Raw genomic sequence first — 8,745 nt, 5'->3', positions numbered from 1 at the left:
CCAGTTTAAAGGCTCTAGAAATTTAGCTGAAAACATCTCCTCCCTCAACAGACAGATTAAAGGAAAAGTCATAACCAATCACACACTCAAACCAAACCAGGGAACTTTAAGCCTTACTTTGGACTAGAACCAAACTTGGAAATGTGGTTCAGCAAAGACAACAGTGAATTGCAAGACATACAATGCTGACTAGAGATTATGTCATGTGTAGAAACAGCTAAACAAGTTTCTTCTAGGAGTAATGACAGACTTCATATTCCGAGTATGATTGTATGCCATACAGAGTAACTGAGGAACATCTGACAGTCTAATCAGACATGCTTCTGTACAAAACATATAACAAAAGTTGTTCCCTTTATGCCAATGACAATAGCAACACAGAAGTTATTTCCCACAACTTTCATCTCTACAAGATTATCTCATCTCTCATCTGTAATTCTAGAACTTGAACTCCGTTTGTGTTACAATAGCTTTTAGAGATTTTTTGTAATTACTACCATTAAGTTCACTTCTTACAAAAGCTTCCCAAGAAACATGTCTAAAAAACAGTGGTCTTTGTTAAGAGCAAGCTCCAAAACACTCTTCCCTCTAACATTGAAATTAGCAAGCTATGCTTGCAAATCCAGGAGAGAAAATATCTATTGGCTGCCAGGTTTTAAAACAAAAATGAAGCTGTTTGTTACAATCCAAATAGTCACTGCCACTTACTGTAGTTCAAGGGATTTATGCTTTGGCAAATATCATGTTGTCTGTTATAGCTGATTTTGTAGAAATGCCCACAATCTTCAAAGGCACTCAGCCTAGAAGAAAAGCTAAAAACCCTTCATGTATTTATATCCCTGAAGATCCTTGAAAAGCACAAGAGTTGCTCAATTTTCACAGTTGTGTAAACAATTATGCCACTTTCTCTTATTTCTATGACTATCTCCATAGCATTAAAAGTAATGTTTAACATTTACTATCTAACATTTACTATCTACTAACTTTAAATTTACTGTCTTTTTAGTATTTGCCTGTACTTCTTTCTGTCCTAAGGTATGCTTATACAATACAAAGAAGCGTCAAAGGCAACAAAGCCAAATTTTGTCCAGTACAGGCCAGACTCACTCCTAGTTCTCTGGATAGCTGACATGCCTTGCTGCGTTTGACAAGTTCCATGCACGTTCAAAGTGTTTACAGTAGTACCCAGTATAAAAGGCAAGAAATTAAAGGGCATGTCCTCGTTGAGAAACACACAAAAGGGGTACCTTCAACAAACCTACAAGAATGTTCTAATCAAAACTGCACCTGGTATTTTAAGCTTCAACTCATTCTTTTCAGGAATTCCCAACTGTTGCATTTGTTTCACAAGCAGCTTATTTACTGAAGCAATCCAGGCTCACACAGTTCCCTCTTTTCCACCTCCCTTTCTGACCAAATACATACTGCATATTCTTCCACCTCTTTCCAGTCAACTGTTTTCCTTCATCAATCTTTGTTTCGTAACTTAGACTTTAAGATAGAACTTGAGAACATACATATTTCATGCAACTCCACTACCTCTCAACACACACGTACATTGATGCAGTGACAAAACAGCTTTTTCAGGGCAGTTTCTTGTACATCATGCAATTATGAAGCCTCATTATAAAGCGGTGATCTTAATATCCCACCTGACAAAGAACAGCCAATCTCAAGTTTTGTGACTGACTTAATTCTACTTGCTTTGCCTAATTTGGATTTTACAAAAACCAGAAGGACCAAGAGCAAGGCTAAGAATCAGAGTGATGCCTCTATTACCTCTTCTTCTCTTCCCACCATCAGAAAAAGAACAGATATATGAAGCATGTGCAAATAACTTCACACAGCTAAGTGGTCTTCCTTATCAAACTGTTTGACCCAAAAGACATAGGCCCTCCTTAGCTGAAGAACCTTCCAGAAGAGATCCCATTTGTACCTGTCAATGCATTCTACAGCAATACAACAGCACTGATAAGCAGCACAGCAACTTCAAGACTGAAGATTACCAGCATAACTTCATACATCTTTAACCACTAATAATCAACTCTCTCAAAACAGGAAGTTAAAAACAATTGAGGAAGCTGACAACTTACAGTTACCACCCATACTACAAATGTTAACACACCAGAAACATATACTCCAATCTCTCCACAACAGAGTAAAGACTCTGCAACTCAGTGACATAAGGTAAAGTAGAAGAAAACAGTATATAAAAAGGAGCTCAGGAGCTTTGATTTACTTTGAAACAACACTAAGAAGACCAGACACTATGATTCTTCTGCAGCCATTAATATTTCCTACTTTTGGCTCTTACTAACTACACCACAGCAGCACCAACATGGGGCTGAGAGCAGCCAGAGGCTCTCCTGATTAGTTCCAGGAAGATGCAGCAGAGAAAAAGGCAGAGCTTTTGCAGGAAGACTGCTGTGACTACAAGTATATATGATGTCACCCAAATGGGGCAAGCTGCAGCATGCTGCACTGGGACACAGCTGAATCAGAAAATGCTTTGAAGAAAGAGGACACATCACTGCAGTAGGAGTGGAATATCTGTGTATGGATTACCTCACCTGAGGAACAACTCCCAGTACATTAAAATACAAGAGGCTAGTTGCCACAGGCATGAAACAAGAAGCCAAGATTCTAACTGGGGGAAAAGAGGAAGAGTCTTTTTGTATCAAAATCCTTCCACCGCTCAGTATCAGAGTGAGGGAAAACATGCAGATGAACGTGAAGTCACAAATCTGAATTAGAAAGAAGATGGCAAGTGGAAGGAACTTGGAGTTAGTGCTCATTTATTTTAGCTACATTAGCTTTAAGCAAAAACTGGTAGGTGTAATAAAGGAAATTAACTGGGAGCATACAAAACATGATGCATGGAAAAGCAGGATGAAAAACCTGAAAATATCAAGAAGAGAAAAAGCTGAAATCCCAGGACAGATCAGTAAGAAATGCCTTAAAATACAAGAAGGAAATGGCACAATGAGAAGCTACTGAAAATATATAAATCAGGGGACAGTAATACTGGACAGTCTTGGAAACAGATAATTTAGAACACAACGGTGTCAATCTAAACTCTTTTAGGACAATTTAAAAGTTTCAGGAAACCCTATCTGAAGTGGCTTAAGTAAGTCAAAATTTAAGACAAATTTTGAATAGACACGTAAAGATCTGAAAAGCATCACTGGCTGAAAGAAAAATCAATCACAAAATTAAGTGTCATCCTCCCTGCACTTATGTGGCCCACAGATTTCCTTTCCTTCTCCCCACCCCACAAAGGTCCTATGTACAGCTGTAGCTGAATGAGATACACATTGTTTAGTCTGTAATTCTTAGTTTTCAGCTCTACTTCACAGAATGCTTTTAGTTCCAGGAGATGCACAAATTACAGCAAACTCCAGTCTATGAATATAAACTCCAGGATGTGAATACTACAAAAATGCTTTGACAGTCTCACTAAACCTTCATTTTAGAAGTGGCACATCTCAGCTATGCAATGCGATTTTTGCGTAGAATTAAGAACATCCAAGAGGTTGCAAAGTGGAATTTCGAACACAACTATCTTTCTCTGCTCAGCAATTAAAGATAGTTGTGCCCTGGCTAGTTGCTGGAAATTACTGGCATTATTCATCTCCTCATCCAAAAGAACATGTTGGTGTCTGAAAGGGATGTTGTAGAATGGGAAATGGGCAATCAATAACACCATCATGTAGCCTCCCTAGAACTATCAGAGAAATTGTACAACTGTCCACTATTTAAGAAGCGTTTCATAAGAAATTTTTTAGAAAATATATGCTCAAACACAGCATTGTTGATACTTACGCAGAAGAGAAAAAAGTTGAGAAGTTCTGTGTCCTACTAAATGTGTTCCAAAATAAAATTCTGCTTAATGACTTTGCTTGGGAGCTCTAACACCTACAAGCAGTAGAAATGTGAATCATGCCTAAACAACACATAATTATGTAGTAAATTTCAGGAATATCATTAAGACAGTAAAGGAAACTCGTATCAAAGCTTTCATTATATCGAAATATCAAGCATGTTTAAAAGCTGTAACTACCACAGAAGAAGACAGAAGTGGAAAAAGTTCTTCCTCAGGATTCTTCCTCCAGTCCTCAAATATCTGTTTCACAACAAACATGGATATCTCAAAGACAATAACCAAATTATTATTTAATGTTACCAGTTGTTTTTTTTGATAAAACTGGCAACTTCCATAATCCTTAGTTTTCCTACATGCTTCTTTTCATATTATCTTCCTAGTTTGTGAAGACATTATCTGAATTTGGTTAAATTCCAACAACTTTAAATCAAATTGATATTTTATCTGCCACAAAATGAAAAGCATCCATTTCTCTTTTACTTACACCATGGAGCAGAAATTGATCAGAACCTGTCCAAGGGGTCTAAACCACATTAATCCAATTAAATGTAGCAGTTGAACAGGAAATGCTGCAATGTAATTTCAGCAATAGGATTTCATTCAGGTAGAGCTCTATCCTAAAATAGCCATGCTATACTTTACCAGCTCACTATGGCAAACCAGGATTCCAAAACAATGTTAGTGCGCAAGGGACATCAAGCAATATGAGATGGAAGACAATCATTACAGATGACAATCATGTATCTCAAACAGGCCCTTAGCCAACTAACGATAATGGATGGCTAGAATGGAAACATACACTTACTATAAACAGGTGCAAATTAGAAATAGCTGCTGAATGAGAGCGTAATAGTGAAAGTATGTGCCTTCCATTTCAACTAGTCAGGATACACAACCAACCTGAGGTCTTAAAAAACACTGAAACTATTACTTTGAACTATTTAGTTAGTATAAAAAACCCACCGATAATTTCATTTTAAATACACAATAACTGCCTCTTGTTTATAAATGAGGTCAGTCAACTGTCAGCTATTTTAACTCTGCCAAGGAGACTTTATGCTGACATGAAAACATGGGTAAGTGCTAGGCTAGTTTTTATAGCACTATCATTTAAAGAGGACACAATTGTTCTGAAGTTTCCTGAGCAATTGCATGCACAAAATAGAGACACAGCAAGCTCTATACTCTTACGCACATGCTGCAAGTAATTTTTGAAGAAAAGCACTGCATGTTTTGCTCACATTTAAAACAAAACTCCTCAGAAAGCTTAGGTGAGTGACCATGTAAAAAGTTACCACAAAGGAAGTTACAGCAGATTCACAACACATTAACTAATCTACAGTAATTGCCCACGTGTGCACACTTATCCTGCAATAAACTCAAGATAGCTCTCTTTTTAAAAACAGCACAGCAAGCCACCCTGCACACTGTTATCCAGATGTCTCCAACATGCTGCACATCCACACCCAATCTTACCCAGCAAGTCAAGCAAGGAGGTGCACACCACTTCTCTGAAGATTTCTCCACTCTGGGTGCCCCTCTGCCCTTTTATCTTTTCAATTAATTAGTAAGAAAAGACCCGTTCAGATTGAAATTTGAAAAAAAATTAAATTTGATCCAATCTGGCTCAAGAACAGCCAAATAGGAACACCCGATTATGAATGTCACTGATAACTTGAGGAAATAATCAGCAGGCCTAAAGCAAAGTCTCCATGGGTCTGTGTAGAGCTCAGTACAGTGTGCAAGTACAGATCGGCCCATCTGCAACCCTCAGTACCTTATCAGGAAGAAAGTTTCAGCACATTAAACAATATTCAGAAGCATATGGACAAGAAACTCAATCTAAATTCACTGAAATATTTTTAATAACTTACCACATACATTACACATTGAAGATTGTCTCATGCTAAAGTGTTTAAAACTTAAAGCATATCTGAATTTAAGTAACCACAGAGAAGAAAAACAAGCAAAAATACAAACAGCCCCAAAGTTCACTAATACTATAATGCTGTTTTAATAGCTAAAGCTGCTATTAAAACAGTAGTGCCAAAGTTCCTTTGCTTGTTTGATAGCTGCACCTTCTCCTTTACTTTTTCACTTTACACTTCTCTTCTGTATACTTATCTAAATGCATTTAAAGAATTAAAAGCTAAAAGCGAGCTGATCAACTCTACAATGTAGATTTAAAGAAACATGTGACATTCCAGTATCAACTCCAATCACAGTATCAAGTGTTCTGTCTTAAATTCACAGCCACTAATGTGAGCATTAAATGTAAAACAATGTAATTTTAACAGTTAAGAAAATTCTTCTGCCATGACAAGGCTGCAGACAATTTCATAATGGGGTATGAAAATGTCTTTATTTTACAAAACAGAAAAGAACAGTGATAACCAGCACCCTTTACCACCTATTATTGCCCACAGCAAGGTCCTTCTGAAATCGAAAGTAAAGACAAATCTAAACTTCTCTATAGAGACAAGCAAAACAGGTAAGATGAATCACTTTTTTATGAACAATGATTTAGATTTAGTTTCTTTCTGCAAGAGGTTTCCTCAGCTGGTAAGAGGTCTTTGATTTTTACAGTGTATAATCCCATATTTTAAGCAGGATTTTGGGTTAAGCAGTAGCGATCCAAAACCATTTGAACCTCAAAGAGTTCATATGAGGCTTAAATTTCATCGAGTACATTCACCCTTTCAGTTGATTCAATTACTTTATGAGTGACCTTGCATAACCAAGGCTTTAGGAGCAGGATCTTTATGAAACAGTTTAAGGGAAATCCACTTATTCACATCAACCTCTCCTATCTTCACAGGCTTGCTTCTTTTTGATTGCTCTACTAGCCCTCTGAAAATTTCAAACTTCATTAAGAGCAATAACCTTCATTAATCAAATGCATAAATACAAAGTCATTTTACCTTCATAAGAAAATAAAAGGGGTTGGACTATTTAGTGTCTCAACAGTTGAATTAGAAGGTGTTTAGAAATTCCAGGAGCTTGATTTCCATTTTTATTAAGCACTTCGGAACAAAAATATTCAAACTAGCCAAACTATGTTTATCATTAACTGCATGTAAAACTACAGCAGGAAAACACAATTTTTTAAAATTACATATCCATATTTTGTCATACGTATGGCAATAAGTAAATTTTTACGATTTCTCTTTTTTTGTTTCATGCATTTGTGTCTCCGTCAGTGTCACATGTCTGAGATTGAAAATTACCTGCTAAAACATTTTAGCTTTACAGTTGCCAAAATATTAATAAAGGAATGAAGACCTGCAAAAGACTGCCTCTAAGTTTTGCTGTCTTTTGAGGACTAGAACTTGCACAGAAACACGACGGTGCCACAATAACTGGCAGCCAAACACCTGACACCAGCAAGGGCTGTGCTCAGGCAACCATGCAGCTGCCCCGTGAGTGCCCAGAACTGCATCAACAAAAACACACAGCACTTATGCCACCACCGTCACCATACACTCTGTTGGGACATTAACTTTTACTTAGGAGACCCATTATGTTGCCCCTGATTTAGGATGAACATATAAAACAGTAACATCTCTTGTCACTAGAATTCATGTAATTTACAAATTTGGCCATCCCAGTCCAAACTTGCTGTGCAAATTTACCATATTCTATTTCCATCAAGGGCTGTAAGCCAGTAGATTACAAGGCATACAGTGAGAAATAAGAGTAGCTGCCTTGCACAGACTCATCTTCTGGGAGATGATGCCTTGTATTAATTTAGTGTTGGATGAGAATAAACTTATGCTCTCATACTTCTCCAGTGGGTTAGGCTGAATGTCAGGCAAATGACTTCTCCAAAGAAGTGCACACACTGTCTCCTCCCCGAGCAACTAAAACATTGCTCATGCATGGAATCATTCCAGCATTTTTAAAGGCGTTTCTAACTCTGAAAGACATTTTTGTTTGTTTTGTAAATTTGTCTGCATGTTTGCTTCCAAAGACGTTTGTAGATGGACCTACAACCAATTCTGCCGCAAGTCAGTTTGCCTGTGTTACACTTTTTGTCCCTGCACATGCTTCCCAGGGGGAAACCCGTTGACACGGCGTTGACACGGCGTTGACACGGTGCTCCTCCCCACTATTTCCCCTGCAGCTCTAAGGCTGCTCCTCAACAACTGTCATAGGAAACTTCAGAACGACAGCTGGAGACAGCGCGATGTTTGGAGTCTTCTTGATTCTCAGTGGAAGCTCATCCAAGTGTAATAATGACAAGGCAAACAGCCACCTGCAGCTGTTTCTGCTGGAGCAGCAGGGTAAGCAGTCCATTTAGAACGAGGAACCACCTAAGGGAAACCGTGATCCTACATCATTAGCAATAAATTGGAACACCTAAGGGCAACACGTCTATGAGATGAAAAAGTGTTACATTTGCTGTCTCTACAACTGAAGAAATCGAGACATAAAACATACGTGATGCATGTCTGAAGTCTAACAGTACCTGTGGGCTAATTCTGAACTACCCTAGAAATTTCCCCACACGTTTCTCAACGCCTCCCCACCTCCTGCACTCGCGGAAACACTGACGGCTGACTGTGCGGCAGCACTGGAGCCCGCTCGATGTCCGCGGGCCCCGATGTAACGCTCCCACCGCGGCCGAACAGCAGCGCAGGGCCGCGGGCCTCCGATGAGCTCCAACGTCGTGTGCAGAAAGCGAAACACCCTTCCCCGGCAGGCTTCGGTACGTATCGCAGAGCTCATTAAGCCCTTCACCCAGCCCAGAGGGCGAGGCTGCGTCCGCACACAAAGCCCCGAAACCCCCCTCCGACATCAGACACGCGCCTGGAAACAGCCCCTTCGCCCCCGGGCACGGCGGGGGGGGGGGGGGGGGCGGC

This window comes from Corvus brachyrhynchos, unplaced genomic scaffold (genome assembly GCF_000691975.1).
Source record: "Corvus brachyrhynchos isolate BGI_N302 unplaced genomic scaffold, ASM69197v1 scaffold17, whole genome shotgun sequence".
In the NCBI taxonomy this organism is placed as follows: Eukaryota; Metazoa; Chordata; class Aves; order Passeriformes; family Corvidae; genus Corvus; species Corvus brachyrhynchos.
The sequence above is the reverse complement of the archived record's forward strand: the minus strand, read 5'-3'. Positions refer to the sequence as shown.